This window comes from Microcaecilia unicolor, chromosome 4, assembly GCF_901765095.1.
Source record: "Microcaecilia unicolor chromosome 4, aMicUni1.1, whole genome shotgun sequence".
In the NCBI taxonomy this organism is placed as follows: Eukaryota; Metazoa; Chordata; class Amphibia; order Gymnophiona; family Siphonopidae; genus Microcaecilia; species Microcaecilia unicolor.
The window spans coordinates 357,558,234-357,579,766 of NC_044034.1; the positions used below are offsets into that span (position 1 = coordinate 357,558,234).

At 42.5% G+C, this 21,533-nt stretch overlaps 1 protein-coding gene across 1 annotated transcript in view; it reads right to left on the reverse strand.

Moving 5' to 3' along the window:
- CDKL5 (cyclin dependent kinase like 5) overlaps window positions 1-21,533 on the reverse strand; it is a 384,829-nt gene that overhangs the window by 140,458 nt on the left and 222,838 nt on the right. The gene's annotated exons all lie outside the window — the stretch shown is intronic.

Sequence of the window (21,533 nt, forward strand, 5' to 3'; positions counted from 1 at the left end):
GCGGGGTATAGTACCAGCAGTATAATATCTTATGTCCATTCTCAATCATAGAACTAGAAATCGAGACCTTAAGCAGAGATTTAAATGCTAATTTCCATTGTTGAAAAGTATATGTTTCCTTCAAGGCTTCATTCCATATAGCTAAATAATGTTCTACGGGGTTGGAGTATAGAAGCAATGCTTCATAGAGTCTTGATATGCTCCCCTTACCTCCCCCTCTCATCATACACATTTCTATCTTAGTTTCTGATAAGTTAAGCTCATCTCTTGCCCTTCGCTTTATAAAGTCCTGTACTTGGTAATATTGGAAAGCCTGTAAGGAGGATAAACCATGTTCCCTGCAGAGCTCTTCAAACGCTATTGTCGTATTCTCTTCCCACATTTGGCCCAACGTACACAGACCCATATCTTCCCAGCCACAGTAGGCCGTGGTATGCCTTCCTGGTGTAAAGTGTGGAGCAAATGTAAGGTACATGTGCCGAAAAAACTTACGTCCTGGAAAAAACTGTTCTCGCACCCCACTCCAGGTGTGCAAGGGCCACTGCATCAGCGGCGGACATCCCTTGATGAGTTCATCTAACTCCTGTTTAGCTAGCCATGGAATAGCCCTAAGCGGGAAGGGGCCCACCCAGCCCTGCTCCATCCTGACACTCAATTTTTCTGTGTCTGTGAACCAAGCCGCTATTGTTCTAAGATGTGCCGCCTGGTAATATAGGGTAATAGAGGGGACCCCCATCCCTCCCTGCTGCCTTGGTTGGTACATAACTTCTCTTCTAACTCGCGGTGGTCTTTTTTTCCAGATAAAGGAGAAGATGTCCCTCTGGAGGCCTCGTAAGAAGCTATCTGGGATGGAAATTGGTAATGCCATAAAAAGATACAGTATCCTTGGGAGTACTACCATTTTTACTGCACTTATCCTCCCAACCCAGGACAACTGTAGACCCCCCCATCTTTGCAAGTCTTGCAGCAAACGCTTCGCTATCTCGGGGAAATTAACCTGGTATAACTCCTTGATATCTCTGGGAATATTAACCCCCAGGTATCGAATGTATCGCGATGCCCATCGGAACGGAGTTGCCTGCTGTAGACGGGATTTTTGTTCAATGGGAATATTTATGTCAAGCACTTCAGATTTGTCTAGATTAATCTTAAACCCCGAGACTTTCCCGTATGCATTTAGCATCTCTAGTATTTTCGGAAAGGAGGTCTCAGGATCTTTTAGCATCAGCAAGACGTCATCTGCAAAGAGAAGCGTCCGCGTTTCGATTCTACCCAATCGTGGCCCCTTTACTTCTGGATGTGCCCTAAGCCTAACCGCCAACGGCTCCATTACAATGGCAAAAAGCAGGGGGGACATTGCACATCCCTGCCTTGTTCCTCTATATAAATTGAAGGGCTCTGTCAGTCTGCCATTTATTCTAATGGAGGCCTGAGGGGTTTTATAGATTAGACGAAGCCAGTGGAGGAAACGCCCAGTGAATCCCATTTTATCTAGCACTCCAAACAAGAAGGACCAGCTCACTCTGTCAAACGCCTTTTCGGCATCTAGTGACAGAATGCATAATGGAGACCGCGTATCCTGTGCATGGTATACCAAATGTAGTGCTCTACGTATATTATCGAATGTCTGTCTCCCATGCACGAAGCCTGCCTGATCCTCATGAACTAGAAAGGGTAGATATTTTTGCAGTCGTGTTGCCAAAATCTTTGTGAAGATCTTATAGTCTATCCCTAACAGTGAGATAGGCCTATAAGATCCACAGAGCTGTGGGTCCTTCCCTGGCTTGTGGATGACCGTAATATTAGCCAAATTCCAGGTTGGGGGGAGCCCCGGACTGTCCTCTAGGGAATTAAACACTTGCAATAGCAATGGGGCCAGAAGCTTCCCAAATGTTTTATAGAATTTGCCAGTGAAGCCATCGGGTCCCGGAGCCTTACCTGCCGGGAGCTCCTTAATAGCGTGAATAACCTCTTCCATTTCAATGGGGTGCGCTAGCATCTGAGTGGCACTAGATGTCAGTCTTGGAAGCTCTAACCCTTCTAAGTAATCTGTTATCTCTATGTGATCTGTCTCCTCGCCTCTGGTGTATAACTTCTCATAAAAATCTTTGAATGCTAACTCTATATAATCAGAGTCTGTGTGGGTGTCCCCTCCCTCATCCCTTAGGCTCGCAATGATGTTGCGGTTCGCTTGCTGTTTTAGCCTGTAGGCCAGAAGACGGCTAGCCTTATTGCCAAATTCGTAGTGAGTCTGTTGAGCCTTCTGAAGACTCTCGGAGATATCCGCTAGCTCCAAATCACAGATTTGATCCCGCAGCCGGCGAGCTCTATCTAAGCTCGCCTGCTTATGTTCCGATCCACCACTATGAAGCCTGGCTTCTTCCTGTTCTAGTTGTTTCCGGAGAGTCGCCTCTTTTAACATCCGCTGTTTCCTAGTGTGTGCCTTCAGCGCTATGAGGTGACCCCGCATGACTGCTTTAAATCCCTCCCAGACTATTATCGGTGAAACTGTCCCATTATCATTAAATTGGATATATTCTTTAATATTGGTTTCAATGCTAACTAGATTAGCCGGATCCTGCAAAAGAGCATCATCCAGGCGCCAGCTTTTCTGTCTCCCTCGCGTATTGGGTAATGTCAGCTGCATCAGAACCGGAGAGTGGTCTGACCAGGTTCTAGGTAAAATCTGCTGTGTCCCTGCCAATCCTGCTATCGCTGCTTCTCCTAGCCAGTAGTCAATCCTAGAGGATGACTTGTGTACTGCAGAGTAGTAGGTATAGCTACGCTTTCTTGGGTGTACTTGCCGCCACAGGTCTATTAGGTGCCAATGATTCACAAATTCGTGCAATTTTGCTCTATCTCTTCGGCCATATTGTATGCTACTCGAGGAGTTGTCTAGATGAGCCTGCATGGTAAGGTTAAAATCCCCCCCCACCAATAGGGAGCCCTCTACATGTTTCTGGAGCAGTTGGTCTAACTCTGAGAAAAAACCTTCTTGCTGTGCATTCGGCCCATACACGTTTACTATAGTAAAGATCTGTCCTAATAGCGACAACACTACCAGGAGGTATCTTCCCCCCTTGTCTCTGGTCACTTTAAGTATGTTCCAGGGTTTATCACCCACAAATGCCATCATTACCCCTTTACTCTTTGTGTTGTCGCTATTGGACGCAAAATATATATGGGGATATTTCTTATGATAGCACAAATATTCATGTCTGGATAGTAAGTGTGTCTCCTGCACTAGAACCACATCTGCTCGCAAACGGAGCATTTCTCTAAACAGGAGTTGTCGCTTTCTCGGGATATTCAACCCTCTGGCATTAATCAGTAGTAGGTTAATATCTGCCATGAGATGTCATAATAAGTTGCTCTATTGCCTGCTAATTTCTGAGTCATTATGCTTCTTTGCCTATTTCCTATTGGTTTCCTCTGCTGAGCCCTCCCCTTACCATCCTGATAGGCCTCTTTCTTGTCCCTATCCCAGGGTTTCCCTCCCTCCCCCCTCCCCCCTCCCCTCATTAGAAAGCTGCCCCTGTATATCACTAAGGGCATTCTAGAAGGAAGTGTACGCTGTTCAGTCCATATTTCCGCGGAGGCTCCTGCATCTTTGAGTTAAGCCTTGTCTCTTTGCAATTTTAACCTTTCTATAAAATTAAGTGACAACAGAACAACATAACAGGTGTTTGCATAGTATTAACAAAACAAAATACATCACCCAATCACTTCCTAAGGTCCAACTTTTTGTTTTGCAGCATTGCCACTGAGCGCACGTTCAATCAACTTCTGTCTTTTTGCTGATTCAACAGTTGCTCCTTAACCGAGGCTTCCCATTGAAGTGCTTCTCATTCAGGTCACTTTTGTTGCCGACTGTTGGCGTTTTAGGCATCGCTGACCATTGCCTACTCGTTGCCATTTAGGCGGTATCACCCGGGTTGGGCCTCTCTTTGCTGCTGTCGTCGGAGTTGATGTCTCCATCTCGACTTCCTCTGGTAGCACTTCTTTCGCCTCTGCAAGTGTTCTTATGTGCTGCATTTTACCCTCTTTATAAAATACTAGCGCAAATGGATGCCTCCACTTGTACCGGATCCCCAGTTCTTGAAGTCTTCTAGTGACTGGTTTGAGTTCCGCTCTGCGCTTCAATGTAGTGGCTGCCAGATCTTGATACACTTCCACTGTGTATGTATCCCACTTAAAATTTGGGGTCTGTCGTGCCGCTTTTGCCACCTGCTCCTTCATCTTAAAGTCTCTAAAGCACACTATTATGTCCTTAGGCAGATTGGCTCGTGGAGAGCTGAATGCCCGGTGAGCTCTCTCAATGAGGATCGCGGTTGGTTCTATTGCTGTACCTCCAGCTGTTAGCAGATCACTTGTCAGCCTTTGTATAGTATCCTCACAGTCAATGTAGGCAGGGGACTCCGGCAGACCACGAAACCGCAAATTGCATCTGCGACTACGGTTCTCCAGATCCTCTAACTTGTCGAGGACCTGCTGATGGGCTAGCTGGCTTTCCGTGGTTCGCTGATCTAAGGTCTCGAGTGCGTCTGACTGGGCATCAAGCCGATTTTCTGCCTCCTCCAGGCGAGAACCTAGCTCTCTTATTTCACCTTTGAGATCTGCCCCCATAGTCACCAGCTCACTTCGCATTGCCTTCAGGTCTGCCCGAATCTCCTGCAGCCATTTCTGCCACTCCGGACCCATTTCTTCCTCGGGCTCCTCCTGGTCTTTATTGGTGTGTGTTTCCCCTGAGGGTGCTGATTCTACAAGTTCCGCTGCCGCGATCGCCCGTTCCGGGCGGTTCAATGTTGCAGCCGCCATTTTATTTTCTCCGCGCGCCAACGATGTAAATGCGAAGCGGGAGAAATTCACTCTCTCCGTCTCCGTCTGCATCGGGAGTTTAATCCCGCTGTGTTGCGCTCTCCTCTGCTCGCGTTTTGCAATAATTTCGCCGCTTGAAACAGGCTTTTTAGCTTGTAGATCTCCGCGGGTTATACGGAGCTCAGCTAGCATGCAGCCATGCCGTTTCGTGACGTCACCTACATAATTTTCTTATGCACCTTAACAGCAATAATGCTGAAATTCTTACTCCGTTAATATAGTTGCCATGATTTTTATGCACCTTATCTGCTATCTATATTCTGATTTTCTTATTCCATCAATGTGATAGTTGTTGTATAATATTGTAAGCCACATTGAGCCTGCAAATAGGTGGGAAAATGTGGGACATAAATGCAGCAAAATAAATAAATAAATCAAAAGTAATAACCTCATGGCTGTTGATGTATTATGATGGAATATTAAAAAATATAAAGAACCCAGTAGGAAGGTAAAACACACAATACTAAGATATGAAAAAAAATCTATTCCGAAGTCATCAAGATTGCTCTTGTCAGATTACTCCTAATAAATAGCAGGGAAGTTTTTTTTTTAATAATATTGGTTGAGTCCTCAGTGCAATGATACAAATACTGAGACAGTGGTTGATACAACTCCCACACAAAGCTACGTAACTTGGCCCCTCACAGCTTTTATAACATACACTATCATCAGGCTCGGCCTTTGGTATATACAAATTGAAAGTGAATAGCAAATAATAATAGTGACCTCGAAAACACTTGGTTAAATACATAGTAACGTAGTAGATGACGACAGAAAAAAAACCTTCAAATCCATCCAGTCTGCCCAACAAGATAAACTCATTATGTGCTACTTTTTGTGTATACCCTTGATTTGTACCTGTCCTCTTCAGGGCACAGACCGTATAAGTCTGCCCAGCAATATCCCCACCTCCCAACCACCAGCCCTGCCTCCCACCACCGGCTCTGCCACCCAATCTCGGCTAAGCTCTTGAGGATCCATTCCTTCCGAACAGGATTCCTTTATGTTTATCCCATGCATGTTTGAATTCCATTACCGTTTTCTTTTCCACCATCTCCCGTGGAAGGGCATTCCAAGCATCCACCACTCTCTCCGTGAAAAAATACTTCCTGCCCCCCTTCAATCTCATTTCATGTCCCATCTCCGGAAAAGGTTCGTTTGCGGATTAATACCTTTCAAATATTTGAACGTCTGTATCATATCACCCCTGTTTCTCCTTTCCTCCAGAGTATACGTTTAGGTCAGCAAGTCTCTCCTCATACGTCTTGTAACACAAATCCCATACCATTCTCGTAGCTTTTCTTTGCACCGCTTCAATTCTTTTTACATCTTTAGCAAGATACAGCGCCTCTAAAACTGAACACAATACTACAGGTGGGGCCTCACCAACGACTTATACAGGGGCATCAACACCCCCTTTCTTCTGCTTGTCACACCTCTCTCTATACAGCCTAACAACCTTCTAGCTACAGCCACCGCCTTGTCACACTGTTTCGTCACTTTCAAATCCTCAGATACTATCACCCCAAGATCCCTCTCCCCATCCGTAGCTATCAGACTCTCACCGCTTAACACATATGTCTCCCGTGGATTTCTATTCCCTAAGTGCATCGCTTTGCATTTCTTCGCATTGAATTTTAATTGCCAAACCTTAGACCATTCTTCTAGCTTCCTCAGATCCTTTTTCATGTTTTCCACTCCCTCCCGGGTGTCCACTCTGTTACAGATCTCAGTATCATCTGTAAATAGGCAAACTTTACCTTCTAACTCTTCGGCAATGTCACTCACAAATATATTGAACAGAATCGGCCCCAGCACCAATCCTTGAGGCACTCCACTACTCACCTTTCCCTCCTCCGAGCGAATTCTATTAACCACCACCCTCTGGCGTCTGTCCGTCAACCAGTTCCTGATAATCAAGATAATCTTGGTATGTATCGAATCAAGTCTAGAGGGTATATTAAATACTTAAATAAGTAAATAATCAAGTTGCCAGATTGGATACCATATTGTTCTAAGCTAACATGATAGCTAACAGATAGCTCGAAACAATATGCTGTCTATACATTGAATACAATCTTCACAACAGTGCACTTCGCACTGGCGTAGCGCCATGATGCAGTGCTGCTCAGTGGAGAAACAGAAGATCCGCGACCTGGCCTCTGCAAGGGGAGATTTGTTTTGTAAGGTTTGGTCGCCGTTCTGGGACTCACTTACTCCCACAGCAAAAAGCAGGATCTTGAATTGTTAGGGGAGGGTGGGGGAGGGGTATCAGTTGGAGAGTTTGTTTGGAAGCAAAGAGGGAGGGGAGGGGGGGAGAAAAACGAAAATCATAGGTTCAGCATATGTTTGAGCAGATTTGATACTCTTTTTTGTTAGTTAATTTCTTTGTGAAATGGTTTTTTCAATTTTGTGGTCATAATATCTTGTATTGTATGAAGTTGTGTTAATAAACAATATTTAAAAAAAAAAAAAAAAAACAATCTTCACAACAGCATGAGCACTTATCTCAAGTGGAAAATCCAAATCAAAAGGGTTCAACAGAGCTCCCAGAAACTTCTCCTTCCTCAGGAACCTCTATGGTGAGTATCAATGGCTGTATTCACATGGATCACTGCCGAGTCAAAAATGGTGCCTGACTCAGCAGTGATCCATGTAAATGCAACCATTGATACTCACTATAGGAGTTCCCGAAGAAGAAGCAGTCTCAAAATGGAGGTCTGTTGAACCCTTTTGACTTGGATTTTCCAATTGAGATGTGCTCATGCTCTTGTGAAGATTGTATTCATTGTATAGACAGCATATTGTTTTGAGCTATCTGGCAACTTGATTTTACTTTTTTAAATTTAAGTATTTATATACCATCTGAGGACTCAACCAATATTATTAAAAATATTCCCCTGCTATTTATTAGGTGTGGTCTTCACAAGAGACATCTCGATGACTTTGGGATAGGATTTTTTTTTCTTAATCTTAGATGTATTATGATGGGCAGGAGTCGTGATCATAAGTACATAAGTAATGCCACACTGGGAAAAGACAAAGGGTCCATCGAGCCCAGCATCCTGTCCACGACCGTGGCCAATCCAGGCCAAGGGCACCTGGCAAGCTTGTCATCTCCTGTAGGAAGGAAGTACAGCTAGAGCTGAGTAGATTTCTACAGTCTGGGGCAATTTCAAGAAATGTATTAAGTTATGTCCAATAAAAAGGTATCATCTTATTTTCTTTTTCATGTTTTATTTTGTTTGATTTCTATTGATAACCTTAAGAGTGGACTAACACGGCTACCACACTTCTCTACTTAAGAAATGGAACTGAGATTTTGGCACTGGGATGATATGTGCTGAGTTTGAATTCTTTAACAGCAGTTGTGCGTGCAACTGCTGTTATACATTATAAGTCAGCATCTAGGTGCCTAACTGTAGGTAGTTAAGCATGTACATGATACTATTCGATGATATTTCTAGTTGGTAAGTCGATAAGTTCAGTCATGTAGGTTGGGGCCAGACCATGGATTATTTTGTGGACCACAGTGCAAATTTTGAAGGCTATTCTTTCCTTGATTGGTAGCCAGTGCAGTATTTCGCGTAGGGGTTTAGCACTTTCGAATCTTGTCTTTCAGAAAATGAGTCTAGCTGCTGTGTTCTATGCAGTCTGGAGTTTCCTTAAGATCTTTTCTTTGCATCACGCATATATGGTGTTACAGTAATCAACATGTGACAGTACCACTGTTTGAATTATATTACGGAAAGTTTCCCTTGGGAAGAATTGTTTCATCCGTTTGAGTTTCCACACTGCATGGAACATGAGAATAAGTTAGTGAGTTTTTTCCTTGTTGAGTTTGAGTTTGAATGCCATCCATTAAACTTAAACTAGTCTTTATTGCAACAGTGATTTCTGTTGGATTAGAGTTGAACGGTATGTAAATGGTGACATCATCCGCATACAGAAAAGGATTAAGATTATGCTTGTATAGGGCGTGAGCAAGGGGGATCATCATCAGATTAAATAATATGGGTGAGAGAGGTGAACCCTGGGGTACTCCGCAATTGGTACTCCATGATGGTGATATGTTTGAGTTTGCTTTTACTTGATAAGATGTTGTGGTTAGGAAACCCTTGATCCATTTCAGTATATTCCCTCCTATGCCTATCTTGTCGAGTATTCTTAATAGTATATAGTGGTCAACCATATTGAATGCGCTTGACAAGTCGAATTGCAAGAGGAGTATGTTTTTACCTTGTACGATTTCCTTTTTGAACTTGGCTAGGGGAGTTACCAGGACAGTTTCCGTACTGTGGAGAGATCTGAAGTCCAACTGTGATTCATGAAGGATTGAGAAATTGTCGATGTATTCAGTAAGTTGTTTAGCTACAATGCTTTCCAACAGTTTGGTTTTAAGTGGGATGGATGCCACAGGTCGGTAGTTGGTGATATCGTTAGTTTTCTTTTTGGTGTCTTTTGGTAATGGTGTGAGTAGTATATTACCTTTGTCTTTGGGGAATATGCCATGCTGGAACAAGAACTTGAGGTGGGAGGTAAGTTCATTGATGAATTGAGCAAGGGGGGGGGGGGGGTTCATTAGATAATTGGGGCAGCTGTCCAATTGACAGTAGGCTGTAGAGATCTTATTGGTTACTAGTGCTATTGTTTCTTGTGTGATCCGGGGGAAATTTGTCCAAGTTCGGTCGGCTGGGTATTCTTCTGAGCATGGGTCTAGCTCATTAAGGAAGGTATCAAAGTTGGTGTAGTCCTGTGACATATTTTTGCGTAGATCGACAATTTTGCCTTCAAAGTAGTTAGCAAGATTGTCTGCTGTTGGGATTCCTGATTTTGTTGAGGACACTGGTTTTGTGTCTAGTAATTTATCCAGTAGCTTGTAAAACTTTTTCATGTCTTTGTAGTCAGAAAATAGTTGTTCATTATAGTAGTTCCGTTTGGATTTTTTTATTTCATATTTGAATTTTCTATACATTCTTTCCAAGCGTTTAGATTTTGATCATTTTTGTTTTTTCTCCAGGCTCGTTCGAGTTGTCTGGTTCTAGATTTTAATTATTTCACATTTCCATTGAACCATGGGGTCCTGTTTGGTTAATTCATTTAGAACGGTGATACATCTCGATTCCCAATCTGCAAGATAGTTGATGGAATCAGATGAAATAGATCAACTGTTGTCGTAAATTGATTGCCAAAATGCAGTTGTGTCCACTTTACCTCTGGTTTGGTAAGATTTGTTTTCAGCAGCTTTGAGATGCCCATTCTTCAGCCAATGTAGGGTCAGATTTAATTTGAAGTGATCTGACCATGGGATTTCCATCCATTTGTGGTCAATGACTTTAATGATTTGGTCTGATGCAAATTTATGGGTTCGCAGGTCAAGTAACGTAGAGGCATATTTTCAAAGCACTTAGCCTTCCAAAGTTCCATAGGTTTCTATGGAACTTTGGAAGGCTAAGTGCTTTGAAAATATGCCTCATAGTAACATAGTAGATGATGGCAGAAAAAGACCTGCACGGTCCATCCAGTCTGCCCAACAAGATAAATTCATATGTGCTACTTTTTATTTGTACCTGTCCTCTTCAGGGCACAGACCGTATAAGTCTGCCCAGCACTATCTCCGCCTCCCAACCACCAGCCCCGCCTCCCACCACCGGCTCTGCCACCTAAACTCGGCTAAGCTCCCAAGGATACATTCCTTCTGAACAGGATTCCTTTTCTGTGTGGCCTTTTCTGTGGGTGGCATTCGGATGTGGCCACTCGAAATCCCATAGTTGGAACAATTCCTTACAATCTTGGACACCAGTTGAGTTTGGGTCTTCTAAATGAAGGTTTATGTCCCCAATGACTAGTATGTTTGAGTTAGATGTACAAGTAGCCAATATGAAATCCATTAGGGTTATATATGCTTCACTCCAAGTGCCTGGTGGTCTGTAAAATAGGACGCAATTTAGATTGCCGGCTACACTTTTATGTTGCAATCTGATTGAGGCAATTTCTAGTTGAGGTGTGATTGATTCAGCAGCGGTTTCTAAAGTGAGATGGGATCTGTAGATTATGGCAATGCCTCTGCCTCGTTTACCTATTCTGGTCCAGTGTGTAATGTTGTATCCCAGAGGGCAAGATCCAGTATTATGGGATCTTTTTGGTCATGGATCCAGGTTTCGCTGATGAAGAGTAAATCTACGGTTTCCGATGTGATCCAATCTTTTATCATTTCTGTTTTGTTTACTGTTGATCTGGCATTGATGTAACCTATTTGAATTGTAAGGTATGGATCTTCCATAATGGTGAAAGTGGAAACCTTTATTAGTTGTCATTTGTATGTCAATTTGGATTTATTAGAGCTTTTTTGTGTTGGTTGTGCAGTTTGTGGGATAATGTTTTGCTATTGTAAGTTCTGTTGCCGGTTTGGTTGAGGTTGGTATGTCTGGTAATCCTGAATCGGCTGTGTAATATTGGTATGGTGTTATAATCATCGAGAAGTATGGCTAACAGTATTTGGACCAATGTTAAAGAGTAGATTCCTAGGAGTAATTTCATTACGTTCATTCTGGCTCCTTTGTGTAATAGCGAGTGCTTTTGGTTTTGCACTTTCTCAGGGGATCCTATGTGATCTGTTGCGTGTTAAATGACTTCTAAGAATGAACTCATGGGGGAGAGTGGAGTGCTGTTAGGGGTACTGTTTTTTATGAAGTGAGATTTATCTGGACTAAGTTTGTGAAGTAACGAAGGAGTGTGCGTGTAAAAGTATGAGAATGCTGAAGGAAGAGGGTATATGAATTCGTGGGTGTTTATGATATGGTACCCAGTTATGCTCTGCATCTTTTTCTCAAGGGTATATCCAGTCGACTGGTAATTGTGCCGTTTAGTGTGTGAATGTATGAAGGTGAGTGTATGTTGGAGTGTTGATGTGGTTCGAGGACAGTCAGTCATGGACTTTGTTCGTAAGCCTAAGGTCGTAGGCTCCAATTGCAACTTGGACAATCCTGCAAGTGTCAGACCTTCTATTTTCAGGTCTTCCCTTTCGTTTCCTATATGACCTTGGTAGAGACCTGTCCCGTAAGGAGAAAGGATCCTATCCTCTGATTTGGCACTTTTTCCACCCTTTGCAAGTATAGTGGTTTCTTTGTCTGGCCTGCTTTCCAATTCGGTTGGGGAGATGTGCTACATTTGATTAGCGGCTAGGGTTCTTGTATCTTTTTCTGCACCACTTCTGAGGTCTGTCCCACTATGATTTCACTTTGCTACCTACGTTAGGAAGATGGGGGCTCCTCTCCTCTTTCTATATGAAATGCAGGCTCAACTTCAATGGAACACTGTAATATTACAGGAGTCTTCAAATACATTCAAGATATTTCCACATCTGTTGGCTTCATGTATACATTGCTTTCTTAACTGGGAGCAGTCTGTTGTCCGTAAACCAGACATATGCCCCAGCACTGTCAGATATATAGCATATGCTTTACAGAGGCCGCTTTCTCACTGTTCTGAGTGCTGGAAGCTGCTCTCCCAATGTACAAAGGAGCAGAGGACTTGAAGCAGGTGAAGAGCTCAGAAGGTAGCACACATTCAAATAACACCCACCAGTATCTGCTTTACAGAGGCCGCTTTCTCCCTGTTCTGTTATTACATTAGAAAAAGCAGAATAGGACTGGGGTTGTACAAGAAAATAATGATTACCGAAGCTAAAAATGATCACTATCTTGAGGCTAACCACTGCATAATTAAGGAATATGGTTGGGGACTGCTGATAAAGTAAATAAAAGTTTGTAACTGGAAATGCTGATTTTTTTTCCCAGTCAGCATAGCCAAGACCAAGAAGGTATTAGTTAGGCATATGGCAAATATATGCAATGTTTAAGTAATATTTTATTCCTTCTTGTAATGCCCCTTGAATCATAACTAATAGAGGCGGGCTATAAATGTCAATTTATATTAAAATTATAATCCATGCTAAGTAGTACACTATTCCAATGTGACTAAAAATAGATTCAACTTACCAAAGTCGCACAGTTTCAAAATGTCATTGCAGCTGATTAAGAGATTTTCTGGTTTGATATCTGAAAGCAAAAATTATAAACAAAACCTAAGAAATGTTACTGTTCTTCAGTGTATCACTGTAATGTATTACAATAAAACATGCAGCAGAAACTGATGCACTATTAAAGCTTCAATAAACCTTTTGTTTGTGTTTATTTGCTATTTCTAGCAAATGTGTCAATATTACAATCTCTTCTATTCAGTAACCATGCAGCAAGCCAATGCCAGATGGATGTTCAGGATTCAAACACATTACAACTTAACTGCTTCAGAGAAAAGTGAACAAAATGGTATGGAATCTGTAGGGCTTGTTTTGTGCCGGTACGCACCGGTACTGCATACCGGCACCTTTTTTCCCCCGGCGAGTCCTGCACCCTCTCACTCGGTCACTCCCCTACTTACTGTTTTTCTAGGACTCGGCAGCACAAACGGTGCAGGCAGCGAGAGGCTGGCAGCGTCGGAGCTTCCCTCTGCGAGTCCCGCCTATGCGTAAACAGGAAGTTGAAACGTAGGCGGGACTGGCAGAGGGAAGCTCCGACGCTGCCAGCCTCTCTCAATCGCTGCCTGCACCGTTCGCGCTGCCGAGTTAAACGCTGGCAGCCTTTCTTTATTGCTTCGAAGTAGGTAGGCAGTGGAGAAGGAGGACGGGCTGGGGAAAGAAGAATCAATAGGAGGAAGGGGACACTGGACATGGGAAGGGAGGGGCAGGGGAGAGAGGAGACATGATGGACATGGATGGAGGGGAGGGAAGACAGGAAGGAGATGCACATGGATGGGAGGGCAGGGAAGACAGGAGAAATGCTGAAAATGGATGGAGAGGAGAGCAAGAGACATGGATGGATGGAGGGGTTTGGGGGGAGAGAGGAGAAATGCTGGACTTGGATGGAGGAAAGGGGACAGAGAATTATTGCTTTATATGAATACAGGGGAGGGAAGAGAGGAGAAATGCTGGACATGGATGGAGGGGAGGAAAGAAAAAAGAAGAAGATGCACATGGATGGAGATGAGGGAAAGGGAAGAGAGGAGAAAAACTGCACATGGATGGAGAAAATAGGCAAAAGCTGGATTCATGTTATACCTCCTCCAGTCAATTCCATGGAGGAGGACACAGCTTTTACTTATGGATGTAGAGCAAGAAATGAAGAAGAAAGGAGGAAAGTAAAGAAATAAATGGAAAGGAAGCCCTGGAAACGGAGTTAAGAGAACAGATAGAGAGCAGCAGAATCAGAGACTGGGACCAATATGGATAGAAAAACGACGTCACCAGACAACAAAGGTAGAAAAAAATCATTTTATTTTCATTTTAGTGTTTGGAATATGTCCAATTTGAGAATTTACATCTGCTGTCTTATTTTGCAATGGGTATACTGGAGCTGTAACAGCTTACAGAAATGATTTATAATGAAAAAAAATCAAGTTATTTTTTTCTCCTATACTAGTATAATATTTTCAATGATGTCTGTTTATATGCGCCATGGCTGGTGCAAGGGGTGTGGTTAATGTGGGTGTGGCTATCATAGGGGTGGGGCCATATGTGGTGACCCCACCCATAATGAGTATCAGCACCTTTTTTCCTACAAAAAAAGCACTGGTAAGTAGTATACTATGCCATACTCTTGGATCTGAGCAAGGAGGGCAAGGCAGCAAGAAGGAACTGTATTTGTAACCATACTGAGTTCAATCCAACTCCGAAGGCAATTCGTATCGAGTACTTGGAAGTCCATTTCTCATGTATTTCAGAACAAGCTTTATGTCAGCAGATCCTGTTGTAAAATACATCAGAAATAGAGGTCCATATCTGACATACAGACTTAGGCTTCCATATGCTGAGTTGGATGTCCTTTCTAAAATTCTGCTCCATAATTTAGTGATGCAATCTTGGAATTTGTCTAGGTTAGATTTCTATAATGTTGTTTATTTGGCCTACCAGAGTTGAGTTTACATCATATACAATTGGTTTAGAACACCATGGCAAATTTGATTGATAGCTTATAAATATTTGGCCATGTATCCCCAACGTTGAAGGCTTTAAATTGGTTGACGATTTGGAGTAAAGTTATATTCAAAATCTTTGTACTGACATTTAGGGTGCATTTAGTTTTAGGTGGCAAAAATGCATGTAAATAGTGGTGTTTTAATCATTTATGCATGACCTCTTATAATATACTGACAGCATAGAAGTACATGCTCTGTTTGTATGGTGTGTACTTTTACTGCGAGCATGCAAATTGGCAGAGTCTGGGAACAGTGCTCATGTATGTACATAAAATTCTATGATCTATGCATCTTCTTACTGCCATCTAGACATGGGCATTTACTCCAGGTTCCAAGGATTTTGCTCTGATAGTTTGTATCCAGCATATTCTGTTTGGTGCTACGTGATCAGTGAGTTGACAACACATATACAAGTAGGACTCTTCGTTTTGCATTCACTACTTGGTGTATTTATTGACCCCTGATGCAGACGCTTTTTAGCGTCGAAACACGGCCTTTGTCGGGTCGCTATCTCTGATATAATAAAGACTGTTGGACTCACGTCTCCAGTGGTGAATCGTCTATTAGTCTCTACTTTTGCCTTCTCCAAGGTTTGGGCAGACATATTTTGGATAGGACATCTTCTGTGGAATAGCTGCCATTGCAGATTTGTGACTATATGGAAAGGCAGTTAAGTGTAGTTATTTGAACAGGTATATATGGTTTGGGGGGGGGGGGCTGGAGAAGGAATGCTGGAAGAAAGTGTTGGAGTAGGTTCTATTGACAACGGGGTTCATTTTAATGCTGGGGGATTTTTTTTAAATGCTGTAATGTAATATGATTAGGGAGAATTTGTTTTAATGTACTTTGGTTAGGGAGGCTGAAATGTACTACTACTACTACTTAACATTTCTAGAGCGCTACTAGGGTTTCGCAGCGCTGTACAAATTAACGAATAAGGACGGTCCCTGCTCAGAAGAGCTTACAATCTAAAGGACGAAATGTCAAGTTGGGGTAGCTGAGATTTCCTGAGAAGAGATGTAGTGATTAGGTGCCGAAGGTGACATTGAAGAGGTGGGCTTTGAGCAATGATTTGAAGATGGGTATGGAGGGGGCCCGGCGTATGGGCTCAGGGAGCTTGTTCCAAGCATGGGGAGAGGCGAGGCAGAAAGGGCGAAGCCTAGAGTTGGCGGTGGTGGAGAAGGGTACTGAAAGGAGGGATTTGTCTTGAGAGCGGAGGTTACGGGTGGGGACGTAAGGGGAGATGAGGGTAGAGAGGTAAGGAGGGGCTGCAGATTGAGTGCATTTGTAGGTGAGTAGGAGAAGCTTGAACTGTATTCGGTATCTGATCGGAAGCCAGTGAAGTGACTTGAGGAGAGGGGTGATATGAGTATATCGGTTAAGGCGGAAGATAAGACGTGCGGCAGAGTTCTGAATGGACTGAAGGGGGGATAGATGGCTAAGTGGGAGGCCGGTGAGGAGTAGGTTGCAGTAGTCAAGGCGAGAGGTAATGAGAGAGTGGATGAGAGTTCGGGTGGTGTGCTCGGAGAGGAAGGGGCGAATTTTGCTAATGTTATAGAGTACTTATTTATTCTGGATCGCTTTGGGTCTGATGATGCAGTTGATAAGTAGAAGTAAATAAAATATGAGCTAACCACTAACAAATAAAACTCATTCAAATCCCTGATAAAGAAGGCTTCTGATGAACGTACAAGACTGCCAATGTATCCTTCAATTTTCAAAAAGTTCACAGAACAAGGGACATCAATTTTTATACAACATGACAATTAAAGGAGTTTTTACATTGCTTTCTTGACGAATAAAACATCACCAATTCTGAATATATATACTTGAAGTAACCTCTCGTCAAAGTTGATGACTTTCTTCAGCATCACTGATGACACTGGCAGAGATTTTCTGCCTCATACTCCCAGAACATCACTGCTTTTCCATGTGAATTGTTATATCAGTATACATTTACCTCTATGAACAATGTCATTTTTATGACACCAGTGAATGGCCTTGATTAATTGGTAGATATAATTCTTTACTTTTTCTGGTGTAACTCCATTTGGCATTTCTTCAAGCAATTCCAGCATATTCTAAATGACAAAAGAAGAAATTACCACCATTCCATGTAATACGGTTATACTTTATTTTTCTAATCACTAATAGAAAAAGCTACTCCGTGCCATGAAGATGCAAGGGTTTTATCTTTCTCTCTAAGTTTTGTCAGGCAAATTAAGCTATGCCCAGAATGCTTCAAGGGATCTAGATGGACTGACTTTAGCACATAAGTCAATTTAGTAACTCAAATTAGAGAAATCTAACGAAAAGCAAGTTTCCTTTCAGAAATCTTATTTCCATTATATACAGAAGTGCTTTATTCATTTGAGGACACAGAATACAATCATCTCAGTATCCATTAAAGCAGAGGGTGCAGAATAGAGTCTTTGGTGCCAGAAATATTTTGTATAAAATCAACATAAGGTCACAACTTTCTTGCCCTTTGCGCTGCAATATAAGTATTGAGTTGGATATTTTCTAAGGCTTAGGAGCAAGAATTCTGATCATAGCTTTTGATTCATGAATAGAAGATAGCTGATGATTAAATTATGAATCTCTTCATGATTACGGAACACTATTAAGAGTGCAATTTCAAAAGTATTTCTGCAGGAAAATAGTGCATTATCTGTGGAAAAGGGATTTTACAAAAAATATTTATCCAATATGCAGGTAGAATCATGTGCTATTATCCACAATGGTGTTCCCAGGATTGGGATCAAAGTGAGTTCTCACTTGTATTTATACTTTTGAAAATTCAAGCATATTCAAATTAACCCAGAAAGTCTGTGTGCTCCAAAGCTCTGGGGTAAAAATAAATAATTTTCAAAGTAGAAGAATGTGCATGCTTTCACTTTGAAAATTTCGTATCACAAATTGCACACTTCAGAGAGAACAACAGTACCAAAAAGAAACAATATTCTTTTTGATACTGTTGTTCTCTCTGAAGTGTGCAGTGGTATCTTTCACCTATACATCAGGTCTTTGTCTAGCCAAGAAACTCAATGTATTTGTTTCTACTTCCGAGCAGCCTTTCCAAAAATAAAATGCTCAAGGTGACTGTGCTGGAGTTCACTTAAGCCCAAATCAGCCTGGGTTTAACTAACCACTTGCTCTTTCACAAAACAAGTAATCACTTACTTTTTCCACATACTCAAAGACCAAGTACAGTTTTCCTCTTCTTCTAAAAGCTTCTTTAGCTCCACTATGTTTTCTTGTTTCAAGGTACGTAACATTTTAAGCTCACGCAATGTCGTTTCCTTGACCTCTTCATTTTCTAGGGTTGAAAAATGATCATGAAATAGGGCGCTAAACATCAAATTTTATAGTTGTGAGTTTGCAGGGAAGCACTATGCTGAAGATGTAGTACAGGAGTTTGATCACTCAAGGTTGATTCTTCTAGCCAATGCTCGTTCTGTGATTCTATATGTATTACAACTTCCATGCTTTCAAACAGACTGAAATCTCTAGCAGCATGCATAATATACTTGCAATAATTATTTTGTACTTTTAATATGAGTAACCAAGTGTTTTCACAACTCTGTAGTTACATAAAGTCAAAAATATTTGTTTCACATGTATACCCACACATGGATGCCTTCTATTACACTACCTAAATCCAATCCATATTGTATGCTATAGCCTGACTCCCATATATACACACATCTGATTATTACATTTGATTAGTTATACATGCTAATGCATTTACACACATCTCATAATATTTCCCCCTTGGTTATTATAACCTCCTGTCCCTTCTCTATCTCTTATATCACTTTTTCACCAAACTGCTCCTAAAACTCCATTCTTCCAGGCTCTCATCCTTCCGCATTTATTTCTACTACTACTATTAAATATTTCTATAGCGCTACTAGACTTACGCAGCGCTGTACAAATTAACATGAAAAGACAGTCCCTGCTCAACAGAGCTTACAATCTAAATTTCTTGGCTCCCATTCTCCTTCCTTAACCCACTGGCCCCTAGCCTTTCCCTTGCCCCCTGCTCATAGTCTCCCTATTTCTCCCTCTGTTGTTGTCTGGCCTTCTTTTGGCTTCTACCTCCTCCCCTCATTCATCAAGATTCTCTCTCTCCCTCACTCCCTATCCCTTACCACTCCCTAAGGCTCTTAATACCTTCTCTTTGCCTCCTATCCCTTCCCATCTCAAATGGCACCAGTATTTTCACACAGAGGCCAAGTGAAACAAGCTAGAGGTCAAATGAATAAAAACAGCCTGTTTCTCCCATTCCCCTCCCCCCCTCACAGAACTGGGACCAATAACTGAAGCCCTACAGTAATCTGAATAGCAGCTACTTCTTTGTGATATTGGACCCGACAATCTTTGCCTTCCTAAAGTCTCAGTAATCACCAGTGGCGTTCCGTGGTTCACTTCCACCCAGGGCGGATCACTGCTGCGTGCACCTCCCCCCCCCCCAGCCACAGGGCAACACGGCACACACACACACACCCCCGGCGTGACCCAGGCGACACGGCACACCCCCCCCCTCAGTCCCCACCTGTGTTGCCAACTCCGTCCTCGAGCGACTCTGCACTTCAGTTTAAAAAAAAATCGTTACTCTCTCTGTCCCGCCCTCTGATGTAACGTCCTATTTCCTCGAGGGCAGGACAGAGAGAGTAAGGGAAGGGCCAACGAGGCGATTTCTTCTTTTACTGAAGTGCAGACGCGAGGCGCCGCACCCACACAGCTGCCGGGTGAATGGAGCTGGACTCGCCAGCAGAGCACCCCCCCACCCATTGACACCCGGGGCGGACCCGCCCCCACCGCCCTGCCCTTGGTACAACACTGGTAATGACAATATGGAGATGTTCTTACACCAGTTTAGGATGACCAGCTAGTCCTGTTGGAAATGCGGCATAAGCATAGAATTACTTTACTGCAAGACTAGGTCTGACCAACACTGGTTGCGCTTAAGCCGTTGTTTCAGCAGGGATTATTTTTCCACAGAACCAGCCCTAATAAACTGGGACCCTCTAGCTATAGCACAGCACGAGTTCTTTTTGCTCTTTCAGTTTATGCTATGCCGTTCTTAAATAATTATTATTTCCATTTTCAAAATGTACTTAACAGCATGCTTCCGGTGGTTTTCCGGCTTCTACATCTGAATTGTAAGCAAGCAATTGTTGCCAGCCTACTATTCAGCCAATTTATTCTTGATTATTTGACATCAAACTGAGAATTCTATTTAGCTTACAATATGTAACACTCCAATAGCACCAGCAGCCTCCCCTCCACAAGATTTACAGGCTATTTTTATTCAACACAGGTCTACCATGTCTTGTGTTCTTGATAAATTCCACATAAAATCCTTAAGCAATCCAGCTATTCATGCAAAAATAAAAATACAGATACAAATAAAAGCCATTACCTTCACTGTCTTTTGAATTTCTTTATAGCCACAATTTCTTTTGTTTCCTAAAAAAAAAAACAGAAACAAAAAGAAAATATTAATAAAGGTGGCAGCACATATTTCATTAAAAGTTTATCTCGGATAAGAGGATAATTGCAGTGGTCACCAAGGGAGGGTGTTGGAGAAAAACCTGGTACCTATCCTCAACTGCAGGAAAAGCTCTTGCAAATGAAAGGTAAAATTAGTTCTTACCTGATAATTTTCTTCCATTAGTCCCATTAGATCAATCCAGAGACTTGTGGGTTATGTCCCTCAACCAGCAGGTGGAGCTAGTGAGAACTCCGAAGTTCGCCAAGTGGGCATGTGCAGCCAGCTTAACTTCAGTATGAACGAAGTAGAGGCATCACCAGTCTGCGAGACTACATACCTTTCGCAAGGCACTAAAAACACATCTGTTTACCAAAGCATTTCTCCGGGAACAATATAGGACTATCGCCTCTGCCAGCTGGCATATGTGGATCCTGTTTAGTCCTATTCCTTTGTACTGTTATATGTAAAGTATCCTTTCTTTCTTGCCCTTCTACTCTACTATTCTCATTTGTACCTGATATCACCCGGAGTTCTCTCTCCGGTTTATGTAAGCCACATTGAGCCTGCATGTCTGTGGGGATAATGTGGGGTATAAATACCTTAATAAATAAATAAACAAACAAAAACCGATACCAAAGCAGTAATAGAACATCATCCCTGGAAAATACCACACTCTCTACCTCTCCGAGAGCAGCCTGTGTTTTGAGGGAAAACCCTCCAAAGCTGCCAATTAACCAAAGAACTCTTCTTTTTTTTTTTTTTTTAAACGCCCTAGACTACAGAGGAACGTGAACAGAACCAACAAACCAACACGAACGATCACAGAAACAGTCGAAACTGAATCCCAGGGAAGGCCTCTGGATAGATCTGATAGGACTAAGGAAAGAAATTATCAGGTAAGAACTAATTTACTTCCATTACGTCCCAGATTAATCCAGAGACTTGTGGAATGTACCAAAGCAGTCCTCAAGTAGGGCGGGACTGAACTCCTACGGAAGCTAACACAGCGGCACAGAAGGCCGCGTCCTGTCGCGCCGCAACATTAGCCAGTAATGCTTGGAAAAGGTGTGCACCGACGCCCAAGTAGCTGCTCTACAAATGTCTTCCAACAGCACCAGCC